The sequence below is a fragment of the Falco cherrug genome, chromosome 8, assembly GCF_023634085.1.
Source record: "Falco cherrug isolate bFalChe1 chromosome 8, bFalChe1.pri, whole genome shotgun sequence".
In the NCBI taxonomy this organism is placed as follows: Eukaryota; Metazoa; Chordata; class Aves; order Falconiformes; family Falconidae; genus Falco; species Falco cherrug.
The window spans coordinates 48,361,756-48,388,102 of NC_073704.1; the positions used below are offsets into that span (position 1 = coordinate 48,361,756).

Here is a 26,347-nt window from a genome sequence, read left to right on the forward strand (position 1 = left end):
AGACCTGGACAGACACACTCACCCACCACTGCACCAGTCTGTGATGGAGGCCAGCGGGAGCCGGTACTGGATCCCGGGCTGGAGCAGCTGGGGTGAGCACGGGAACATCTCCCCCTGCTCATGTGGAGCCCAGATGAAGTTGCCGGGTGATCTGTGGGGTCTGTGCGCGCCTGGTGCTGCCAAAGTGAAAACAAAAACCAAAAAACTGGAAGGTGGCTTGTTTAATCACAGCCCCCCATTCTGTGGGAGCACGTTGGCTTGCTGCGTTGGGAGCTTGAGAGAGGGACTGCACCCACTGAGTCTCGGAGCAACAGCCCTTCTCCTCTTACTGCGACAAGTTAATTAAAGTCTCCATATTCAATCCGTGCCCCCATCTTTTGTCTGGCCTGGATGTGCTCATGAAATATTGCAAAGTGTGTTTTGCATGACCATTTTAACAGGAAAAAAAAATGATTTGCTGTGACAGGTCGATGTTTGCAGCAAGCGGGCGATTTGTTTGATGTTCTGCGGTACCAGCAAACTCGCCGGAGCTATTTTCTACTTCGTTTGTTGATGTGTTTACTTGGGTTGGAGGCACACAAATGGTTGGCGGTACCATTTGTCAGGACCAGCCAGACAAGCAATACAAACTCAGTGCAGGCCTGAAATCCTGCTCAGATACACAGGTTTTTACAGAAAAGGCTCGTATTATGTCTGATGTTGCATTAGGGTATAACTTTGCCTCTGAGAATATTTTCTCAGAGAAAGAAAACTAAGCTCTATAAAGACTCATATGACTAAGATGCCTATCTTTAATATTAGGACTTTGAATATGTGGCCTCTGGCACCCTTGGATCTTTTGTGAGAACATGTCATTTAGCAATTCAGAGCTGTGATTTTCACTATTTCTGAGTATTGTTCAACTGTACTTCAAGTCGCATTAAAAAGACAGTAATAAACTGAATTTATTTTGAGTGACAAAAACTGTGTATGATTAAAGGAACCTGATTTTGAGGAGGTAACCGAGAAAAAAAAATGCTCATGCCAAACTATCCCATGACGCTTCAAGAAAATCAGACATAACTAAGGATTGAGTTATAACCTATTGTATCTTTAATCCCTGCTTAACATTTCAATAAAAAGAACATGTCTCTATTCAGAAATTAAATTCTCTATATTTACATTTTCTTTATGAAACGGGAAGGAATGAAGTAATGCCACTGCATCATTCTCTTTTGCTTGACTGACATTTGATTTCACACTCTTTAGTCAACTCATGAGTTTTATTTTCCATAATAAAAAGAGATTGTTTTCTCTTGCATGTTTAAAATCCATTGCTTCCCTTGGATCTTCAGCCAAGGGTTGACTGGGGTTTTTTTTGCCCCCCCCCCCTTTTTTTTTCTTTTTAATCTCTGATTTGGTTATTTTCCTGTTACAGACTCTTCAGTCAAGATTTTTTATTTTTGTAGGGTTTTACTTACGTGCACTTTAAAGTTGTGTCAAACTGTACACTAAATAGAGGCTTTGAGAGCGATTTAGACCAGCATCTTTGAATTGGAGCACAAAGGGAGCGTAAGCAGATGTTGTAAAGCACTTTGATCTCTGTTATGCCAAGAAATTTGGTAGCGGTGTCTAGGCAAGGTCTCTGAGAGGCCTGGGATGCATAGTTTTGAAATAGTTGGGAGCCCAGACCAGCAGTTACAGCGTCAGAACCTGGGAAGCAACTGCATTTCAGGCTGGGAAAGCCCCCCCCCCCGATTCCTTCTTTAGCTCCCCCCTCCATGGGAAGTGTTTTCCATTGGTCCTTATGTTGGGGAGGATATGTTTTTGCATTAAAAAATATGTTTGCACCTATTGTTTTAGATCAGGACTGTCAGAAGGGGGGCGAGCATGACAGTGCAGAGCCCCACTTTTCTACATCGGAAGGCTTGTGTTTTTTTTTAAGGACGCAAGCGCTGCAGTGTTGGATAGCAGAGCTGTTCTGCTTCCCCGGGGATGAACATGGTGTTCCTCCAGGTGTGCCCACAGCCCAGTCCGTAGCACCCTGCAATTGGGTTGGAATGGTGGGGGCCAGAAGTGAAAGCACTTAATCCTGCCTGAGAGCTGTTAATGCCTGTTGACATAAACGAGTGTTGAGGGTTCTCAACAGTACTAAGCTGACACCACCACGGCTAGAGGCCGACTTTAAACAACTTTATTGTATTCCTACTTACGTCCCAAGCCTGGAATTTGGGTAGAAGCTCTTGTTATTTCGTAAACCATATTTTAAAGGGGAGGCTTTCTTGTTTCTGATATATTTAATCTTCATGTCTGCTGTCTTCACAGGGCCTTCGGCAAACCTTACTCATAAATGATTGCAGATGATTTCAGAATATTTTATTGTCATTTCCTCTGGTGAACCGGGAGCACAATATTCTTAGCCTCTTTGGAGGAACTTTATGCAGAGTAAATAATTCATCTATGTGCAGAATCATTTTATTATTGTTTCTATTGCAGAAAGCTACAGTTTTTGAAATCACATAAAGAAATTAAATCTGAAGAGGTTTACATAGAAGCATAAAAAAAGAAAAAATAGATGAAAATCAATATTCACACACTAGAAGGGTTTTATCTTTTTTCTTTTCTACAATTAGATGCTGCAAAATAGGATGAGAAATAAGTACAAACTTTCTTCTGCTGTATTCACATATTTTGGTTAGACTGTAGTAATATATCCCTGTCTAATCCTATCTCTCCGTACGTACTTGGAGAAAGTTAAAATGAATTGGTACCATTGTAGAACACAATGATTTGCTTCGATGCATCAATATTTGTAAAAATAGACGGAAGAAGGGACTCTGCGACATGGGTCCTGTTTTCATGGAGGAGGTTTGTGTGGCCACACGTTATAGAGCTCTCTTGCAGAAATACAAGAACAGAAAAATGAAATATTAGTGCTAGTTTTTGGACAGAGTCCTCAGTGCAACGGAGTGGGAAATGTGTAACATAACAGGAGTGTTGGAAGAAGCAGCTGAAATGTTTCTGACTCTGCTGGAGAATCTAGGAGCATTGGGAAGAGATGCCCGAAGTACAATCAACACAAAACCAGCTGTAAGCTGCTTGTGTTTACAGCAGTTAAACAGCAGCTGAAAAAAACACCTGGTTTTTGGATTTGGATCTCTCTGCTTATTTTTGTAGCATCTGGCCAGATCAGAGGCTTTCTGTCAAAAAAGGTTGAATGAAAAATATCCAAGGATCTAACTGAATAACAGTGCTAGCTGCCTTTGTGCAGATAGTAATATTTGCACAGCACAGAAGTGCTTCTGTTGGAAATGGTGATAAAAGTATAACAAAACTTTTATATGTATCTCTTCTGATCCCTTCTTGGTATCGTAGTTTGAACAGAAGGAGAAGGAAATATATATGAAGGAAGTCTTACGGTGAAATTGGTTTTTCTGTTGAAGTAGTCTGGAGTACTGTCTTGGACTGCTTATTTCCTGCGGTATTTGAGGAAATTTCAGTGCTCGTTAGGATTTCACGAATTGTGGTGATTTCCATGAGATGCTTATAATTCCTTTCCTATTTAACAGAGCCATGAGACAGTGTTATTTAGATTATCATTTCCTGTCTATTATAATTATATAAGAATGTGTATATAAAACTAATCATATATATTTGAATATCTTAATTGCATATATCTACACATGTATTTAAATATGTGGATTTATATAAGAATTGAATAATTGTGTTGGAACATGTTTTAGAATAGAAAGCACAACTTTTTTATTTGATCAATAAAGGCCAGAAGGCTGCAAAAAATTAACTGATAATATTGGAGGATATTTTAGGAAATTCTGGATATTTCTGGGAAATAGGGTAGAATGGGCTCCTAGCTTTCATTTCTTAACTGTAGAAAGAGTGTGTTTAATTTAGAAGTTATGTGTATTTCCAATACTCGTAAAAGTGCTAGTGAACAACCAGCGATGCCTGCACAAGTGTAGCTGTGTTTTTTTACCATGGAATATAGAGGAACAAAGACAACTAAATAGAAAGGTACCTATGTCAGAGTATACAACAAAAGTAATGAGAACTAAAGGGTAATGGTTTGCTTTTCTCTTTGTCTTTTCCTTCTGTAGCACGTGGCAGGTAAAAATTTCTATTGTTACCAATATTAAGAATCCTCAGCTGTGTATCGACAAATGCTTAAATGGTGACTCCAGGTTTTTTGAAGTGCCTATACATCCATATGTTAGCAGTCATCAAAATGTTATGCATGCAAATGCCGAAATGTGGGGGTTTTTTTCATAGAAGGACCAGTTTAACTCTTCCTCCTGCACTTTGAGTCAGGAGTCCACCATGCTGCAGTACATGGTTGCAATGGCACTCTCTTCCTCTTGAAAGTAACATTTACAGATTTTCTGTTACATGCACGTTAAAAAATATTTTTAGGTTGTTATTTTTTGATTGTGTTCCTCCTGTTGAGAGGTGGTGAGTGCTCTCCTTTCCTGTTCCTGTTCCAGTTTTGCTTCTCATAGCCAGCATAGCCAGGGGCTTCCCTGAGGTCAGCTAGAATTGTTTCCTGGGGAGCCCTCACTCTGGCTCCAGGCTATCCATAAGTTATCAGAAATCACAGAATACAGTGCATAGCTGCTGTTTATTAAGCTTTTATAGATACTTCATAAAATGCACTTAAAAAGTGATGTTTCAGATTGATCAAAAAATACCTTCTTGAAATGCCTGATGAGCTGGGAACTCCCAGGTCCTGGCAGGGTCAGTGAGCGTCATTCTCAGCAGGTGGGTGCTGCAGGATCCCAGGGCCTGCTGTGACCTAAGCAGGTTTCCAAGCCTTTGGGACTCTTCCTGGGGCTTCAGAAACATATCCTGAACTCAGGGTTTCTAACCAAGTTGCTTGTAACTCAACCCACTGTGGTTTTCTTTAACAAAGGCTTGCTTTATATGGAAGTTTCTGATAAGCTCCGATCAAATGGGGTGTGTGTTGGACAGCTGGTTGGACAAATCATTTTCCAGATGATGTTGAAGTCCTACTTCCCCAGCTGATTCTCTCTAGCCTGCTGCAGGGGCTTTCTTTGGAGTACTTTGCTTTCTTAGCCAACTGGCGTAGAGAGCTTCTAGTCCCATAAAGCAATTGCCTGCATCTCCTTCTTCCAAATATCACTTGTGAATGATACATTAGAATATGTAATTTTATATGCTTTTGACTGAAAAATGCAAGAAGCAAGTGTTGAGTCTGAGTGAAGAGATGTAAATGAGTGGAAGATGCTCAAAGTTTCCGATTTGATTGCCTGGAAGTGTAACAGGGTAAGAAGATCTAGTTCTCTGTGAGAAATTTTCTCATCATTCAGATGATGCTGCGGATTATTGCATCACTCTAAAAACATGGCAGGAGACTTGAAATACAGGTGTTGAGAGCAAGGTAAAATTGCAAGAGGTCAGGGACCACAAGGTGATGGAGCGTTTGGCAGGACTGGTGTGGTTGCAGATTGCAAAGCAGCAGCATTAGGGAGTGCTCACTCCTTCAGTAAGCTTAGAATGTAATCTTGCCTCTTCTGTCCTCTTCCTTTTTTCCTTCAATCATTCCACCAAATTTAGGATAAACGTTCTGATCTCTTAACAGAAACCCTCTGCTGTTTTGGCGTTGAGTGTGAGATGGCTGTGTAACTCATGTAGCCCCTGTTACTCAGGCCAGCCACGTTAAGTTTTCCCTTACACAATACCCTGTTCCCCAGCTTTCTGTAGTGGCCCATAGCTGCTCTTTCCCGAGCAGTGTGGTGACAAGAACTGGAAGCAGTGTTCTGTAAGAAGTCTCATCGGTGTCTTTGACAACAGCACTCTTGTGCTCACGCGAGGGATCAACACAGAAGCTGCAATCGTTTGCTTCAGAGAATGGCGTGAGGTCACCCAGTTTCTGTGGTGGGATGCAGACATATGAACAGCCACATTTCGGCTGAAGCCTCTGTTTAAGTGTAGAAACAAACCTAAACCCAAATTATGCAGCTTATTAGTGAGAATCTGTAAACAGCTGATCTGTAAACTGCTTTTCTTCTTAAGCAGGCTTAACATTGTAGGTCCCAGATATATACAAGCCCCTGAGTATCCTGAATCATATTATCAATTATGAATACTGGATTTTTATATTAATTTTATCTTTAAGAAAGCACAATATTTTTTTTAAAAGAAAAATAGTTAAGTAGCATCTTGTATCCATTTATTTCAAAGGAAGAACTAGACTTCTGAAACTAAATCCAACCCGAACACCTCTATGTTCAGCAAGCAAAGGAAACCCAACCCTGTTTCATTCCGCCTCTGAGAGCGGTTGTAATGCCACAAAGATACATTATTCATCTGGAGCCCTTGTTTGAGGGGGATGTGATAACATTTCATGGTAGCACACATTCAGAAACGGATCTTCTGAACGTGCCTGACTCTGGCGGTGCTCCCCAGGCAGGCAGGGACCAGCGGCAGCAGGCAGGGGAGCAGGCAGGCTGCTGGGGTTTGTCAGTGCCTTTGAGAGCTGGGACCTGCTAAGGACGGAGGCTGTTTGTGCCTTGGCCCATCAGAGCTGTGTTGTACCAGTGCAGCGGGGAGAGCAGCTGGAAGACCCTACAGCACCTGCCCGGGCGATCTGTATCACCAAAGATCCGTGGGGAACAGCCCCAGTGAGCTGGCAGCCTCCCAGTTGAGGGGCTCTCCCAGGGTGGGATAACTGAGCCAGGATTTTGCAAGGCAACAGTTTGGGATGTATTCCACAGCTGGATATTTTTTAAGCTTTATATATTCTCTTTACAGTCACAAATACTATCTTGACTTCAGCATTCACTCGGATTCATGTAGCTTAGGAAAGATGTTCCATTTCTAGAGATACTCAGTGGGGCGAGTGGGGGTTTGCAGGCACCAGAGATGAGAGGGTTTGTTTCTGGGAGGGGCTTTTTAATGTTTTTAGCTTTGGGCTATGAAGTGCTGGAAGTGCTGCAGAATTCTTACTTTTATTTTTATCTGTGCACCAGGCAGCCGTCCATGCTCTCTGCCCTGCCAAAAAGACTTCAGCATTAATGTGACAGACCACCCTGCCCGTGGGTGAGGGGTGTAATTCTTTCTCAGAGCAGAGATCTTGAGCAAAGGCTGCTTATTATGTCGAAGCGCATGTGGTTTTCTGACACGAGTTACTTGGCAGTCCAGAGAAAATATTAAACTTCACTTTACTTGGAAAGACCAGGAGGACTGAAATGCATAGTAAAAAAAAAAAAAACTCTGCATTTCATTTCTTCCCCTCTGTCTCTGTCTTGGAAAGTCTCGGCGGTGCTGAAGAGACATCTTCCCTTGCTCCAAAGTACATCCCCGTGTTTGAGCGCACTAACCTATCTCTGTCAGGAACAACTGCTGGCGTTTGTGCAAGGATTTTTTTAATTATTTTTTTTCATGGTTGCCTGTTGAATTTATACATGGAGATTAAAATGACTGGTATTAAAAAGGAAGTAAAACCTCAAATGCAACTATTAAAGAGCTGGGAATTGCTGTGATCCATGCTCTGTTTTGCCAATGGCTCTTTGGCTTTGCTTGTGCCACACAGCTTTTAAAACCATATTTTTAATTTTAGAAATATGGGGTTTTTTTAGCATCAGTATTAGTATTTGTTGTTATGAGGGGGCTGTTTTTTCATGTAGTAAATTCCATTTAAGGTCATAAATTAAGAGTTTTAAAAGTCTCTCTCCCGCTAAAACAAACAACTTTTGCATTTTAAAATACACTTAATTATTGGAAATAATTAAAATTGTGTCTTCTAAGGATTTGATTCCTTTAATCAAGTTTCCTACTGACAGTAATGGAAAATTTTCTTCATGTGAGGATAGCCATTTAACGTGAAACAAATGTTGAGTATTTACTTTTTTACTTTTTGTTTTTATAATAACATTGATATTGGAACCTATTTTGAAAAAGGGTTCAATTTAGCAGGTTTTTTTAGACAGAATGATGCCATTGTGCTCTGAATACTCGTGAGAGAGACCAACGACTGTTTACATTCCCGTTTCTGCCCATCATCGTGCTGCAACCTGATAAGAAAGGAATTGGGGTCTGCACCTGTGTACACGCCTGCGCAGCCCCGGGGGTGCCGCAGTCGTGTGACGGATGCGGGGCAGCCTGGGACGGAGGTGAGAGAAGTTCACTTCACATAGGTGTAACAAAACATGAAAGGTCCAGGGGAGGGGGTCAGGCAGGTCTTCTGACTCTTCAGTACCCCAGCAGCTTCCACAACTGCTGACTTAAGCACAAAATAATCACAGGAGCAATTCTGGCACATTCTTGCTGGCATTACATTCATAGCCTTTTATTTAGCAACTGTTTTCTGTTCCCTTTTCCCAGTGTGCCTCAGAAACAGTCCTAACATCTCCAAATGTTTAGAACAAAATTGCTATTTGCTGTATACACAAAACAAAGAAACAAATAAACCCCTCTTTGACTTACTGGCTATCAGTAAAGCTTCTCAGTAACCAGGCTGCCACTGGGATTGTCTTGAAATTAAGTACTTCATGCCTTGATTAGTTTTTTGAACTTTTGTAGAATCACGGAATGGTTTGGGTTGGAAGGGACTTTAAAGATCACCTAGTTCCTAAGCTCAACCTGCTGGCTGCGCTTCTTTTGATGCAGCCCAGGATCCAGTTGGCTTTCTGGGCTGCCAGGCACATGGCTGGGTCATGCTGAGCTTCTGGTCCACCAACAGCTCCCAGTCCTTCTCCTCAGGGCTGCTCTCACTGTCTGCCCAGCCTGTACTTGTGCTTGAGGTTGACCCCCCCACGTGCAGGACCTTGCACTTGGCCTTAACTCTGTGAGGTTCACACGGACCCACCTCTCAAGCCTGTCAAGGCCCCTCTGGATGGCATCCCTTCCCTCCAGCACATCAACTGCACCACACAGCCTGTGGGCATCAGCAAACCTGCTGAGGGTGCGCTGTCCGATCCCACTGTCGATCCCCCTGTCCCTGTTGCTGACAAAGATATTAATTGGCACCGGTCCCAGTATTGACCCCTGAGGAATGCCACTTGTTAACATTTGTTTAGCAAGCTCTCCTCTCGCCAGCCCAGCCTTGCAGCGTTCTTCGCTCTCGGAGCCATCGGTCACAGGTAGGACTGAAACCGGCTTCTGGGGCTCGGCGTTTACAGCCTCACTGCTGATCATCGTAGCAGCTGCCTTCCTAAAAACGATGGTTACGCTACACGGAAGGTTTAAGACGAGAGAGCTCGTGATCGAAGTGCTGTTGGATTTCAAAGCCCTTTAGAGGCAAAGTTAGCAGGGAACCGAATTCTGAATTTGAAGGAGAATGATAGGAAAAACAGCTGCAGAATTTCCTAGCACATTGTGTATAAGCAGTCTTTTATAAAATGAAAAATTACCATTTCATTGAACTGACATAAAATTGGCTTGTCAAACACTGAAAATAAAATGTGTTTTTCCTTTATTTCTCATTCCTTTTATTTTTTTTTTCATGATTTAGTTCAATTTTCAGCTTTTCCATGTAAAACCCAACCACTCCTGGAATCTTTCTTGAAATGACAGCCAAGAATTTCATGTGAATTCATGACTCCTGAAACGGAAGGTTTAAGCCATCAAATGCTGTGGGACTTGCAGTAGAATTGCTGTCTGTAACCAGCAGGTCTCGGTGCATGCAGTCTAGCTGGGGGTTCTTCCTACTCCTGATGAATCAGTCCTAATTCTTTTAAACTGCTAAATAGCAAACAGCTTCAAGATGCATTATGAAGCCAACACTACATAGCACAGGAATTCAAATGAGTAAATAGCAAAGCAATTCAGCTTTGATGTACCTAGATGTGCCTCTAGGAATCTACAACTGCCTCTGAATTCAGTGCTTAATCTACTCGCTGTGTTTGAACTTATACAACAGCCTAAATATTTGGGTGTTGTGTTTTAACCATGCTGGTTTCACTGGGGTTTCGAATATGTGTTTTCCTATAAAGTATATGAGTGTAAAGTGCAGTCATGTTCTTGCTGCATCGATTGGAAAATGAATTTATCATCTGACATAGGGATAATGATGTGTCCAGATGCGGGTATCAAATAGCGTTGAACTCTCGCTGCATTGAACGAGCTTGAAACTAAAGTGCAGCTATGGAAATTAAAAGCATCATGTTTGTGAACAAGTTATTCCTCCCCCTTTACACGCTCAGTTTGTGCAGCCAGCACACACACCCTGCCACATCCTCATCCACTGCTGCCCTGCAATGCACCAAGGTCACAAGATGCCCACTAGAGGGGTCACCAGGCTGCTTGCAGGAGGCTGGACTGTGGCAAGTCGCAGATCCCTGTTTATTTGTGCACCTGAATTCACGTCTTGGGCCAGCACTTAATTTCTGACCTCCTCCTCCGAGCAAACAAAGCCCTGTATTTGTCTTTGGAGTATCACATGTGGAAAAATCCCTAATAAAATACATCCCATGACAGGGAGCTTAAGTAGGTCCTGTGTCAGGGTGGCTTTATGCTTTTTAGGGAGGAGTTGAGTTATTCTGTGGTTGTTGAAGATTTCTTGAGCAAACTGATAATGTTGTAAAGGAGCACGGTTCACTCAATGGGGAGAGCGTTAACCTGAGTGCATCCTCCATGGCCCTCACCAGTTGTCTGCTGGAGTGTCCTCACCTTGATGCAAGCCTGGGAAAATCAGTCCTAATCTGTTGCCATCAAAATTAATTCATAAAGACTTGGGTTTTACCTTCTTTGTATTAGCATTGATGGGATTTTAGGCAAGCATTTCCCGAAAAAGGCGTTGTTTAACACTGGGTGGTCTAACATCGCATATGATTTTTAACTCTTCGTGGGTTTATTGCAGTTGAAAATGGTGCTATTTGCTTTCAAGCAATTTTGCTTAGGTTTGGCAAAGGCATTGAATTTGTTATGATTATACTGCTAAACAGCATTAAAGAATTCCAGCCAACTGCCGCATTTGCAGAGGTGGGATTTTTGTTGGAGTAGGTTTTTATTAAATTTACAGAATAAATTTAATTAAAAGCCAGTAAGTTCTAACATCTTATTTACAGTGAGTGTACAGATTTCATGCATTGATAGCTTTGCATATTTACTTGGCAATTTGTTAAAGTAATTTACTTTGTAATTATTTCATGATTACTAATGCTTTGGTGCCTCGCCACTTTTCTCTTAAGTTAAAATTCCGTTGTTGACTTTGCGGCTCTCTGATCTTTGCAATCTTTGTACCGCTTTGTATAGGATAGTTCTTTGTACCGATCCTCTAATCTTTGACTTTGTTCTAACTTCCTTTGCTCTGCTTTTGTCTCTTCCTGATTCAGCTGCGTGTGGCCAGCATAAGAGAAAAGATGGTGGTTAAGATGTGCTTTGGTCCAGCAAGATAGATCAGCGTATGTTATTTTTGGTGTTACTAGGTGGATGTTATTTCTATGTGGTTTTTGCATAGAAATAGTATTTCTTATGCCATAGGTACTTTCTGACCACATATAAAGAACAGGCTTTTGTCCCCAGAGTGTTCCTAGCCTATAGGATTAACAGAAGCAGAAAGGATGCCCACAGAGCAAGTCACTCAAGTGATTCAAGGTATGCGTTACGTCTGTGTTATGTTGCTTTTCCCTATATCAAATGGTGTTCTTCAGCTCTTAAGAATTAATTCCCTTCACCTTAATTCCGTGTGGATTTTTACCTTCAGTTCTGGGCTGCTTTATATAGGAGCAGTTTATGACTTCACTGCAGTTGGTACTGAATTAGGCTTTTTTTGTGTGTGCCTGAAGAGAGAGAAGCGGTGGAAAGGCTGACACGTGTACTCTTCGGGTGAAATGAAACCTAGATGAAAAGTGAAGTAAGGCCAGATGGAAGTGCTGTTAAATATCCCTAGTAGCCCAGGTCTTAAAGGCCTTTGTAAGGCTTTCCTGCTGTTCAGCGGGGAATGTATCCCACCGTGTTATTTGGTGCAGTCACAAGTAACAGATGATGTGTTGCAGGGAGAGCCTGGTATGGCCCACGAGGTTGTGTTCTGGTCCTCGGCAGTGAAATGTTTGTACATGCATTTGATGAAGATGTGTCTTCCTGTGTTAGACAAATGAAGAGTGTCATTTGGGCAACCCTGGGACTTCTCAGTGCTTCTCACGTCAGATAGCATCCGTGCTCCAAACCTGGGCTGGATTATGTTTATCTGTTAGCTCGCAGGGTGCTTTTTACTACTGTGCCTGCTGCTTGTCTTGAAAAGAAAACTTGAAGTGGTGTTGCTTGGTTTCCTTTGGCTCTCACTCCATTCTCAGCCTTGTTATTCTTAAACATACTTCAGCAAACTGCTAGAAGACTTCTACAAATCTGAAATGGTTTGTGGGATTATCTGGGATGTATACTTTAGTTAAGTATGTGAGATTTCTTCTTGCCCATTCTCGGTTAGATTTAAAAGTTATAGCTTGAAAAGCAACTGTTGGTAATGGTAATTTATAACAGCCTGTGTCCTGGAGCGTAATTTATGATGAAAAAAGCCGAGGATTTAGCAAGTCTAAAGCCTCCCTGTCTGTTGCTCTGTTTTAAGCATTGTGGGATAATCTAGCATATGCTTAGTTAGTCACTGCTTCAAATGTAGAAGTATTTTAACTTTGATACCTAATGTTTTTTGCAGACAGCTTAGATAATATTGCGTGTGAGAGGTGTGGTGTGTTGTTACATTTGCCATGGCTGTAGAAGAGGAGACAGATACCTGATGGTAACCTTTTTTTTTTTTTTTTTTTTTTTTTTTTTTTCCCTTTTTTCTGTGGAGCATAGACTAATTTGGCTGGTTTTGCTTGGAAACGTGTATGCAAATCAGGTTAATGATGTCTCCTGTACGCTTTTTTGGTCACTGTGGGGTGGCAGGGTGTACGTAACATCGTGGGGCTCACTCGTTATGCCACAGTGAGCTGTGCTCTCTTTTGCTCTGGCAAAACGCAGTCTGGGCTCGGTTTGATGCGCAGCCTGGATCCTACCTGGCCACCCTGGGGACCTGCCTTCTTGCTGTCCTGCTGCATTTTGGCCCTGCACCGGGAGGAGCCTATGGCTAAAGGTCAGGTACTGGCATTGCTGTGTGTGACTGCAGCTTTCTCTTGCCTTGCATGTCCTTGTATTTCTTGTCTGCCCGTAGGTGCTCCGTGTCCCTCCCCAGTAACGCCGGGTTTTGCTTTGCCAGCACCTTCACAGGGCTGGCGGGGTCAGCCTCTCCTGTTCCTGACTGTGGGCAGGGAACTGCTTTTGCACAAGTTATTCCTTTGATACAATCTGAGAGGAAAGCAAATAGATTTGCATCTCTTTAGTGATGACTGCTGCTGAGAACTGTTGACCTCTGTATTAGCCCAGTTCACAATACTGAAATCTCATCCCATGGGTTACTTCTTTCCTTTCAATATTGTTATAATATATTAAACACAGAGCGTTCGTGTGGTGATTTATGCCAAGATAAATTGCTAGTTAGATACATGGGGATTTAATCTCACAGTTTTAGAATCTGGTTTTTTGCTGCGCACTAAACTGATGCTTCCTCTGCATGGAAGCATCTGAAATTCCGTGTGTTTTATTATTTCTTGCACCATTTTGACAGACTTAATATAGTTCAGAGGGTGATGTTTTTATTTAAATAATGCAGGTGTGTTTGTTCAACTTTATATTTAGTGGTCCTGGCTTCTTTCAAATTTGTGACCAGCTTTGCCTCACATTTACATATTTTGTTTTCCAGACACAGGGAGAGTGAGAGAAAGCATAAGGGTTTCTGCATTTAGAGATGTCGTAGGACAGTGAGCTGCCAGGAGCAGAAGCCTTGCTAGGGCTTGCAGAGCAGCTCCCTGTACCAGATTCCCCATGGTTTAAGAAATTCTGGGAGGCCAATTTTTCTCAATGCCCGTGCTTGCTTATCCACCTAGCAGCCTGATAATGAGAGAACTAGAAGTTCAAGAAATAGTATAACTAGAAAAATGGTAGGTAAATGTTTTCCTCCTACTCATTTTGAGGTGGAGAAACCCTTTTATTCAGTTTGGATAATTTTGGTAATAGAACTAGGATTGAGCTGAAGTCTGGATTATAAAGATGCTCTGATATAGTGGCTGCTTCCAAATGACTTATAATTCTGTGAATTAAATCTGTTTTGTTTATTAGAATTTGTCAGTGTCTTTAATTTTTCCTCTTCTGGTATAAGCTTTTTAGCATCTGCACTTCTGTGTAATGATTCCAAGATTTTTCCTCTTGTCCATGTTTTACTGAACTTCTTGTTAGCTTGATTTACTGTGTTCCTAATCTTATTTCAGAATTCATGTAGCATATAACTTTCTTCAAAAGTTAAATGTTGGGTAAATGGCATTGCTTTGTTAATTTAAATTTAATCAATGGGAAATGTGCAAGCACATTGAAGATCTCAGCAGGTCTGTGACTGGAGCTGTGAATTTCCTTACAGAATTTTGGGATGCTGTGTACCAAATGGATGCTTAATATTTCGCTGGGAGGGGCTGTCATATGAATTCTCTGAAGTCAGTGATCCATTTTCTGTTAAAATTAACTTAGTTGGCGTGCGTGTAGTCTGTTTTATTATCTTCTTGTAGCATTTTCTGTTCTGTGTTTTTGCCATGACTTACAAGTCAGTGTTATAAATAAAGCTACTGACGAGTGCAAGCTAGCTTGGAATGTGATTTGGAGAAAGGAACTAAGCATGTTGACTCGGGTAACAACTGCAAGTATGGCTTTCGTCCTCGTGAGTATGAAATGCTCACAAACCAAAGGACAGAACAGTTATTGCATTTGGTCTGAGGGTATAAAATTGGGTAGAACCATGGCTTTTATCTGAGAATAGCCGTTGGCCTATACAGAGAATAAAGGACGTAATACACGGCAGCATGTAGCTTGTCGTTAGCTGCCAGAGTAGATGCATGTGGTCTGAGATTTCGGTCCGCCTCTGTAATATCACATTACTTCTTGCCTATTTTTTATGTAGCTACTGGTTCTTTTTTAATGGCAGTGGAGGAATGGATAAGGGTATGGTAGGATGACGTATTTGCACTTGAAACAAGTGCCAGTCTGGGGAAAAAAAATGAGTGGAGTAACATATTTCAATTGAGAATGTAAAGAGTAAAGAAATAGGACATTATTACGTGCATAAAACAATACATGAAGAATGAAACAAAAAATTTTATCGTGGTACAGGTTTAGAGGTGTGATATAGATGGGCACTGTCTGACCTTAAGCAATAAGGTTTGCCAAAGCACGTAGCTTTGTGAGGGACTTCGTGTTCCCTGGCGTTTAACGGGGAGCAGCCAAGGGCAGCTGAAGGGTGGCCCAGCCCTTCCCGAATGCAGCACCTCGCTGGGGATCTTACAGACAGCAAAATGAATCCAAACAGAAGGAAGCTCTCCTGATTTGAGTTTTTCTATGTGATGAACACATTGTAGGAACATACAACATAAAAGTAACTCTTTGGATTACTCTTGTCTTCTTGATTCAGCGTATTGGGAGGGAAGTGTGTCTGAGATCATCTCTGAAGTTTGCTGTTTAAGCGTGTAGATGTAGATGAAATGAACAAATTTTAGCTGGTGTGCTCAAGAATCACAAGGTCACGAGGCTGGTATTTCTACATTTTAAAGGTTAAAACAAAAGCAGAAAAGCTGAGGCAGAGGTCTTGAGCCTTAATTGCATGAATAACTGTATAAATGACTGGGACCTGAACTTTTAACAGGAGCAGGCTACGTAAAGATGCTGATATGTTCTTGAAGGTTTGGTATTGAAGTTACAGGCATTTCTGTGCTGAAGAGTGCTAACATAAAGTCAAAAGGACAAAGCATAGCAATGTGGTAGTTAAATACATTCTAAGTAAATCTGTTGAAGTATTTTCTCCTCTGGTTGTTCTGCCATGAATTTGGCACATTGTTTTGTATTTCTTGCAACGACACTGCCTGTTGATGTAAAGAAAACTGCATTCCTTATTTGCTGGTCACCATCCACATCCTTCATAGCATAAGGCTCAGAACTGGCATAGGTTTCCACCCTGAGTCATGTATTTAGTAAACATTTAATTCAATTTGGGTATTCACCTAGGGAGGAGACTAAATGAGAGAGGTCAAGCAGCTGCTGAGTGTTGAGTAATTCAATACTTTGGACATGTTGAGATTTTAATAAACATCAAGGTAAATGGTTTGAAATTGGAGCTGGGAGTTGAGACTCCAGAAAGAAAGGGTTCGTCTTTCAGTTTTAATTACGAAACCAGAGAGACCTCTGTCCTTTGGTTTTGTAAGCTGTAGGAAGGTATAATAAGCTGTGTTCAGCTTTGATTCTGGATGTGAGAATATCCTTCAGGTACCGATTAAAAAGGCAAAGATCTAAAAATGTTTTTAAAACCGTTGTTTTGGAGGCTACTGACCTACTTCTTTAAAGAGTCCGCAGTGTAAGTAGTACATGCTCAGGATTTAGGCTGTCTATGTTACAAAGTCAAAAGAAGAGTGCAAAGAAGACTTGGGTGCTGTGCCTGCAGTATTCTTAAGCCTGGTTATGTGCATGTATTATTACTAAATTCAACTTTTTATTTAGGTTCATATTCATAAATACTGATTTGGACTGAGATTTCCATGTATGTTATTGCATCATTAATTTTTCTAGCGTTAAAGAATGCAGTTTTGCTTTCTGCTGTCAATCCAGGATGATGCTGCAAAGGACATTTTCAAAGTCTGTTGCTTCACACGTGTCACTTTGCTGTGTCAGGGAGGCGGAATCCCTGGACGTGTGTGATACAGAAGCTATTTGTCTTCAGAGTTGCAGAACTCGTCCTCAAAACTGAGGGTGCGATCCATCATTCACTTTGCTTCCAGTGCAAGACTTTGTCTCCTTCAGTTTTGAACGTTTTTCCCCCCTCTACACTGTCTTTATACTGGGAGGGAATTGGATTCCCTGTAAACACCTACTGAGCTTTTAATTTTTTCTCCCCCACATCTGCCCTTTAAATTCTTTCTTGTCATGTTTCTTGATAAAAACGTGCCTGCAGATGTCCAATAATATGCCAAAAATACTTGCTGTCACACTAACCTGTGTAAATCTGTTGTTTCCTTAGAAGTCCCTCAACTGTTGTGCTTGTATGCATTTGATCCGTCTTCTTTTTCACTTGTGGTATGGCATGTCTTTTGCTATCTGAGTATCATCTTTGTCCCCCTTTTTATCTTTAGCTGCTTGAAGTCTTGGTGTATAATTTACAATTTTTAAGCTACAGTGGCGATGAATAGCTTTGCACCTCAGATCCAAGAGATCAGAATGGTGCTGTAATAAAAACTGATAGGAAAATCATTTATTCTCATTTTCTCCCACATCATGAGATTTATGTGCAGTTCTAAGGTGTAACAACATCTGTCCCATGTGACCTTCAGCTGGAAAGTGAGTCTCCTTTGATTCACGGTTCAACCTTGAATCTACCTTTTATTCATTTCTATAATATGTAGAATAATTCATCCCATCATGAAAAAACAAATTTTTAATGTGATCTTCCCTCTGCTGTGCATTTCTTTTGCTTGTAAATCCACCGTGGAGGTGATTTGCAAGTAAGAAAAATCCTAGAGATTTTTCCTTTGTTTTGTGTTACATACAAACTATAAGCAGAAAAGGTGTTAGCTTGGTTAAATCTTCACGTATTTTGGTTTGTTATCAAAACTGTAATGGTGTCTCAAGAATAGCTGCTTCAAGAATAAAGCATTCAAAACACACAGCTGAAACTTAGAAAATCTTTTTCAAGTGCTGACTTTGAAATATTAACCTTAATTATATTTCAAAGTATGCAGTAATCAGCCAGTGATTTGAACTTTATTTTGTTTTGCTGAATTGATCCTGTTGAAATACTGCTATCAGGGATGATTTGTGTGGCTAAGGCTTTACTGAGCAAACAAAACTGTAAGCATTGTCCAACTGGTCAGACCAGAGATCGTTCTGGTCCAGCAAGCTGAGCACCATGTGTTTAGCATGTCAGAATGGGCACGTGAGCACTGTGCTTACCCGGCTCATCGCTTCACCAGTGTCCACAAGCACGATACTGAAGATATTCTGTACTCACAAATAGTAGCTGCAAGTTTCATTGGTTTCGTTTGGGTTTGTTTTTTAATTGTCATTGGTATACCTTTCCCCCCACAAATATTTTCATTCCTGGTTTTGAAAACAATTATTATTTTTTAATTTTATCTTCACAAGGTGTTCCAGCAAGAAGCACCATGCTACTGTATGCTGTATCGAAACATACATTTTTGGCTTCAGATGCACTTCTTGGTGATTTTATTTGACATACTTTTAATTCTTCTCATGCAAGAAACGGTAAAAATTGTTCTTGTTTTCTGCTTAATATTTCGTGCAATTCCAATATATCCACTCCTGAATTATTTTCTGAGCCAGAAGTCCACAGCTGTCTGTCCTTGTTCAGGGAACGTTCCATCTTTCTGAGTTTTCTCATCATTATCTTGGGTTTGGATGTGGTTACATTACCCTGCTCAACTTTGATAAATATCTTCCACTCTATCCTTCATTCAAGGAGGGTTCCTGCTGCCCTTTGCAATTAACTTGTTTTTACAACATTGAAAAAATCTGAATCATCTGCAAACTTTGCTGCCTCACATACTCTCGGTTTCATGAATACATTGACCAGCATCAGTGCCTTTGGAACCATACTGCGAACTAGCTGTCATTGCAAAAACTGCCTAGGTATTCCCATCTTCTGTGCCTTGCCTTTTTAATTTTATTAATGCACACAGGTTTTTTCCTTTTATCCTGTGACTACATAGTCTTTGTAGGTGCCTTTGGTAAAGGACTTTGCAAAAAGCTTTTTAGAAATTAAAATATGCTGTAACAACAAGGTCACCCTGAATAATACACTTGCTAGCTACTTCAAATAATTTTTTTAGTTTGAGGTAAGACAACTCGATAGAAGCTGTGCTAACAGGTCTGCACTGTATTAAGTCAATATCTAAGTCCATTAATTCCTATTCATATTAATCCCAATTAAATATGAAGATTTCAGGACTCCATTTTATTTTCTTTAAACTGCTTCTGAATACTGTCTTTGCCTTTGTCGCCCTCGGTTTGTTTTCTGCTGAAGTCAGTCTTGTTCTGTACTTGTTAATGGAGAAATTTTACGCTAAAGACCTGATAGCAGCTGGGTGGAGTAACATCTGAAGCTTATAATGAGCATAAAAGAAAAGAAAATATATTTGTCACTGTGTCAGAAGTGCTGTTTGAATGACACCTATTGCAGGTGATTTTTCTGTGAATTCTGTCAGTTGTTGTAAAGCCTCTTCCCCAGCCTCTTTCATTTCTGACAGTTCCTCTGACTCTCACCTCATTTAAGGAAAAGCTCCAGAGTGGGAACTCACTGAGCTCCAGTGTAATTATTTATAACTAACTTTTCTGCTGTGGCCTTAAGTATCAGAGGGGCATATCTATTGTATCTTTATCATCTTTTTGCCCTTAATTCTCTATGGCAGTTTTCTTGCTTTTGAGCGCTATGAAAATGAATGTAATTGTACATTTTATACCTTTAGCAAGTTGTTTCTCAGAATCTGGCTGGGCTTGTCTCATTAATTTTTATTTATTATTGGAAAAATGGTATTTCTCTTCTTGGAGATCCTTATATGTCTTTAATCAATCCTTATGCTACTTGAAACATCTGTTTTTATTTTTTTTTTTTCAATTTATGATATCTAAAAACGTATAGTGTCTAAAAATTACTTCCCATCACAAAATGTACCTGATCTATATTGGGATAATTTCTACTGCCAGTACACATATGAACATGCTTTTGATTTTGGTCTGGTTGCTTGTGGTAATTTTGCTCTTCTTAAAGGAGCGATGAACTAGTACTTGCCTCCAGTTTCTGCTGCTTATTCCTTTTGATACGCATTAGATTAGGATTCTGCAGGATTACTAGCCGAGATGTGCGTTGGTCAAAGAAATTGTTGCAGTGGTTTGAAATTTCAGGACCTATTAATTTAGGATGCTTAACATTTAAAATAAATTGAAGAGTGTATAATTATTTATTTAGATAATTTCACGATCATATCTTTGTTATTTCATTAAACAAAATTATCTTTAAAATATCTATGCAGTCTAGCAGTGTATGTAAAATAATACTTATATGGGCTCTATCAACATAGCACATGCAGATTTGAGGATCATATGCACATAAGTGCCTAGACCACGCTACCCATGAGCTGCAAAGCTTCTGGAAAATGTCTGTGAGGGTCAGCTTTATGCTATTCTGCTGCTGATGTCTAGTACCAAGAGAAAATATTTTAAAGTAAATTTGAATCAAGTGCCACTGCTTGGTTCAGTGCATCCTGTAGATATTTCTGGTTTAAAAATAAATTGTGAAAAAGATTTTTCAGCTGGTTTTACCTTTCTTTTGATGTAGCTGATGTAAAATTTAATGAAACTCTTAACAAAACCCGAGTATTTTTTTAGTAATAGCTCTTCATTTAAAAGTTACCCATTGCTGCCTTGGCTTCTAGCTACAGCTTGTCTCAATCTTGTGCTATGTTACTACCTGTTGACCTTTGCTAAGTTCAGATTAGTTTGATCTTTATATCTCCTATGCTGGAGGTTATGTTTGTGTAATATACAGGTAAAATTTCATTGCTGTGTCAACATTTATTTTTAACTGTGCAAAAAGTAGTTGTTTGCCTGTCAAATAAATGAGGTCAGCAGCTGAGTTTCATAAGCAGTGTTGTTACAATTTTCCTCTTTATTTACTGAGCTCAGTGGGTTCTTCCACCTGATGCTCAAACCAGCTCCAAGCAACATTTAAAAATAGCAGGTTTGTGCTTTCCTGTATTTTCGCATTCGTTTTGACCAGTAACTGAAGTACCAACAACTGGGGATGTCGAAGAACAATAGTCATTTCCCTTTAATTTCAGGTGGGCGACTGGCTGTAATGAGACACGAAGCTGTGGTGTTGGTTTTGCCATCGCCATCCCCTGCACAGACCACATGAAATGGCCTTAAGACAGATTTCAGTGTTTTCATTATAGATGCAAAAAGGTGTTTTCTGCTTCCTATAGGGTTAAAATTTCTCCGTGTGATCCCCTGGTGTCCATATGGCAATATCTGTGGTGATTACTAAAACAGTTCTATCAAGATTATTAATTGCATAAATAGAATGTATAAATAAAAAATTGTCATATGACTTTGATCCTCTTGCTGAAATTTTAACGTATGATGATGTGCTGTGGTAACATGCTGTAGTAAAAGCAATAACTGAACCATCAGACCACAGTTTCCTACTAACATATATTCCTCATAATTGTATTTTTCCATGGCTTAACAGAAAATTCACAAGGGGATGGTCTCACTCTTTGCACGGCTTGCTGCTTCATAAATCAGTGTCAGCGTTTTAACTTAGGGGCTTGTCAACCAGCTGAGCTTGTTGTTTCTTAGTGGGTGTCCATGGTACAGAAAAAATGATGAAGAAGGGAAAAAAAAAAAAAAAAAAAAGTAGTGCAACATGTGATGCTTTTTCCAGAAATGAGGAATGAAGATATTCTAGGGATCTAAAGGCTTTGAGGTTTATTTGTGGTTCTGGTTCACCCACTAGGCCTGCAGAGTACACCACCAGCAGAACACTAAGCTGGGTGTACCATCCCCAGATCTCAGGTTTCTTAACTTACGGATGTACTGGGTTTGAGCTTATATGTGCAGCTGGTGTTAGAGGTATCAAATGGAGATAAGGACTCAATTCCTTTGGCCTACGTGAGGTGTAAGGTTGGCACTGCTTTCTTTTGTGAAACAAAGTCTGCCAGGGGAGGTAGAACTAGGATGGCATGGCATAAATAAGAGGGAGGGTAGCTTGTGTGTTTGGTGGTGGGTGGGTAGAGGGTTCCTGTATATAGACGGGCAGGGAGGAGGACAGTCTGCAACGTCTGGAGCTTGTGTGACTGGGTGGGAGGCTCACTGTGAGCTGCACAGGTCTGGATCAGAGGAGCCGTCATTCTCCTTCAAGCATTTCTAGGCATGTGGAAGAGGAAAATGTGTTTGGGAGAGTGGCCACCACAGATCCTCCAAAAGTAAATCACGCTTGCCCACCCTGCCTGCCTTCTGTGCTGAACTTACTGGGTCTGTGGATGAGCGGTGAGCAGTAGACATTGTCCACCTTGATTTTGGTGAGTTCTGCACCGGGGATGGTGTAATGCCCAGCACAGGCTGGGGACCAGCCTGGGGAGCAGTTCTGCTGGAGAACTGCTGCAGAATCGGGGTGCCCCGTGGGGCAGAAGGCTGTAAGAGCAACATAATCAGTAAATTGAGGTGATTCTTGGCTTGTATTGGGCACTTAGACCAAGTGTAATACTACAACAGTCATAAATTGAGGTGGGGGAAGATGTGAACTAAATACAGGGACAGAAAATGTCACTATGAGGATAATTAAGGTGGAACAGCCTGGGGGGGGGGGGGGGGGGGGGGGGCAGCAGAATCCCCCAGCTTAGAGGGTTTCCGTACCAGGCTGAACTGTGGAGCTGACCTTGTTCTGAGCATCAGCTTGGACTAGAGACCTCCTGAGCATCTGTGTCCAGCCGCACTGATGCTCCAGTATACTCTGATGTAGTTGTGATGTTGCGTGAGGGTTAGGTTGTAGTGCTGGTCCAGCATTCAGTAAGTGTCACGCAGTTGGGTATAAATATGGAGGCAAGGGGCACTGCAGAGCAAAATACAAAACAGAAACCCTGAAGCAAAAAAAAATCAACACATACACAAAAAAAAGCAAAACACAGGAAAGCAAAGCAAAACAGAAACAGGAAAAAAAAAAAAGAAAAAAACAACAAAACCTGTATAACTTGTAAAAAAGACAACACCAAAGTACAAAGGAGAAAAAAAACCCACAAATAAAACACCACATCACAACGAACCAACAGGAGAGGCCATTTTTTAATTGCAACAGATATCTAATGGCAAGTATTGGATCTGTCAATGAAAATATTTCATTGTCTGGTCAGTAATAAAAATACTTTCCACTGCAATTCAGCTTGCAAGCCTCTTAGAATACCAATAGTAAATATTTAATATTAAAGGAGTGTTATTTCTCTAAGTGGCAAATGTTTATGTTCCCCTTCTTCCATTTACAGGAGTAGGTGAGCTGTATTGATCTCACACCAACTTTAAAGATGAGCACTCTTTTGGATTAAAATCAATTTTGAGTTTTTCAGTATGTAAAAGTACATTGGGGGAGATTGGGAGAAAGAAACATTGAGTGGAGATGGAATTAGTGAGAGAAATCTGTGTACATTCTTACCTAAAACAATCCTCACATTTTGATGGAAAATGATTATTTCAGTTACAAATATATCCTGTAAATTGCTGTACATTTTCTGGATGATTCAGCATTTGATACTTAAATCTGAAAAGATGTATTTGTTTATTTGTTTTCCTTTGTCAAATTGACAGAAAAAAACACGGCGAATGAAGTCTTGTTTTTTGTGGCTTTGTATTTATTAAATATTTATACTGAAGCCCTTTGTTTTGGTCATTTGCACCTCTGCCTTCAGGGAAATATTTTTCTAAATATCTTCTTAAACTTTGTTGCCATAGCCAGATGAGTTTGGGCGCTTTAATGGATACACATATAGAACAAGTACAGGGAATGGTAATTACTCAGGGAGCAATGCATTTTTTTACTGATGTTTTTTTTTTCCAAGTAATCTCAGAGCATTTCTGCTGAGGGGAAAAAGATGATAATTTTCAGAATTTTTCTGCAGAAGTTCTGGCAAAATAAATTAACCTTTCAGGATTAAATGAAAATGCGTGCAGTCAAGTGGCTAGAAGTGAGTTTGTACGCTGCCTTAAATTCAGAGCGGGATGTCTGAAATTGCAGTAATAGCAAGCAACATCTTCACTCTTTTCCGTTTGCTCATCTCCCATCGAAACATGTAAATACCAGAATATTACCTCTGAGTCAATGGGCAGGTTGTGATTGATGGAGCTGCTTTGGCGCTCTGTGGCTGACAAGCAGTAAGGCCCACTTGGGTCTGGCTGCGTGGTTTGGCCCCACAGCCGCAGGCTGAGCATCTGCCTGAGGAAAGGCAGCAGCCACGCTGCAGCAGGGCCGGCGGGGGCTGCCCTGGCTCCTCCTGGCAGCTTTCGCAGCCCTTTTGAGAAAGCAGCATCATCTATAGCAGTGCCTCAAGCAGATTTCATCAGCTAGTTTACTCTTCTTTAATTTTTAAGCATCAAACTGTCACTGCAGGTATTGTGCCTTTTAAATTTTCTAATTACTTTCCACCTCCTTTGAGCAGCGCATCTTACCTCGCTCGGCTGTGATGGCAGCGCCTTCATCAGCCCCTGGGAAAGGTTTCAGTATTAATGCCAGTGCAGTCACGCATGGTCAAATACCTGCCTAGGTACCAGTGTGGGATTTGCAAACTGCTGCTCATCTCTTTGCATGCTTCTAGACCTTTTTTCCTTTATATGAGTCTTGAAGACCGAAAGCTTATAGGTGATGGTAGGTTAGGTTTGGATGATCCTGTAAGTGCTGTGCAGTGGCCTGTGTTTGTTGTTTGTACAGCGTTAGTCTCTTCAGTGATCAGATGCAAACACATTTGGATGAAGAAATTTTTTACATTCGTTGGTGCTTTCATTGACAGTAGTTACCACGATGAAGACTTCAGTTGTCTTAGCAAAAGACACTAAACCTGAAACCACAGGTTCATGAGCAAAAATAAAAGGTTTACATAGGAACGTAGAGAGAGAAAAGTGATTTGCAAGTACATTTCCTCTTCCCTTCCTGCTTCCAACAGGTCCTTTGCCTTATTAAAGGGATCAGTGATTCATTGAGCATATGGCAACAAATCTGTTGAGTCGATAATCCATGCTAAAGCAGTGGCAATTTCAAAAAGTTAGGTTCGGTGATTTATGGGGAAAAAAAGTGTTGCTTTCTCCCTTTCTCCAGATACTTACATTAAACTCCGTACAAGAATGCTGCTTTTCATCTTGCACATTTTAAGCCTGTCTCTTGCGGGGCTTGAGCAGTGTGGCTCCCGAGAGTTACCTGTGGCGACACGTGCTTTGCAGGGAGCCCAGTAACACACTCAGGGTTCAGACAGTTGTTGCAGTGAAAACGTGCTATCAGTCACCCGCAGCAGACAAAGGTCAGAAATCGGTCTGAGCCCTTCTGGCACCTGCTACCCTCACGGTCCCAGGCTTTTTCCCCTCCTGTTTCTGAGCAGGTTGCTCAGTTTGGTGGCGGGAAAGATGAGCAGCCTCTCCTCTTCAGATAAAAGGGAATCTGTTTATGATTTCCTTTTGAAGTCAGCCCACCCAAATTGTTTAGCAACTTGGACTGATGAACATGGGTGAGCAGTGGCCGTGATACAGCTACTTAATCATTGCATTTTCAGCCCAGTGAATACACATCGCTCAATAGCTTCATTACACTCTCTCAGCTGACGCAGAGGTGTCTTCCAGCTGCCGAGCTGCTGCATTCACTGGGTTTTCATAGCAGAATAGCAGCCTCAGCATCTCCTGTGCAGCCTGCTCTTGAGATCTTCATCTGGCAAATGCTATTTATATAACTAGTTTAGGTTTGTTTCTGGACTATGTTTTTTTAGATAATAATGGAAAAACACTGGGTGAACTATTTGAATTTAAGGATTATTAGCACTACGTGGTCCCTCAGAACTGACGTGCTCTGAGGTGGGTTTTTTCCTTCTTTTATAAACACTTATTGCAGTCTTGTAATGGTAACCCATAAGTGCTAAGTGGCAAGACATAGCTTGCACTCTGGTAAATCACATTAATGAGGCTTTAGAAATGCAGGATCCTATGTTAACATCATATGTTTGTGTGCAGTTGAAACGGTCTTGTAGTTAAGAGTTATAAAGTTGCAATTATTTCCAAGTAAAAATAGAGAAAAGTGTTTGTGATACCAAGTAATGAAGCCAGAGTCAGAGTTCTTAATGTGATGACTCCCACAATACAGGTGTATGTGACCGTGTTATCGCAGTCCCATGCCCTTGATTTCAGAACTAATCCCCGCTATCTTGCCAGGAATGCAGCTCGAAGGCAGTCATTTTCCACTCGTGGCCACAGAAGGAAGAAAGAAATGGCAAAAGCCAGCCAGGAGTTTAGGAGTGTTGGAGCAGGATCTCCTCGGGTCTGATGTCCATCCTGCTGCAGCCTGGCTGGGTGACATACGTTAGTTCCGTAAGATATAGACACAACTGTCTCTGCATTTGAGTAGAAAAGGTTAGCTATTGCTAAAAGCCATTTGGTACTCTTAATTCTAATCTAACAGGAGGAGGTTTCATAAAATTCTTGTTACAAGATTCAAATCATTACTTATGAATAAAGCTTTCATTTGGAAGAAAAAATGAAGCTTTAAAGCTCTAATGGATATAAGAAGGTTGAA

General features: G+C 40.9%; 1 protein-coding gene across 1 annotated transcript in view; it reads left to right on the plus strand.

Annotated features, from left to right (window-relative positions):
* Positions 1-26,347, plus strand: part of SLIT3 (slit guidance ligand 3) — a 531,568-nt gene that overhangs the window by 146,431 nt on the left and 358,790 nt on the right. The window lies entirely within an intron of this gene.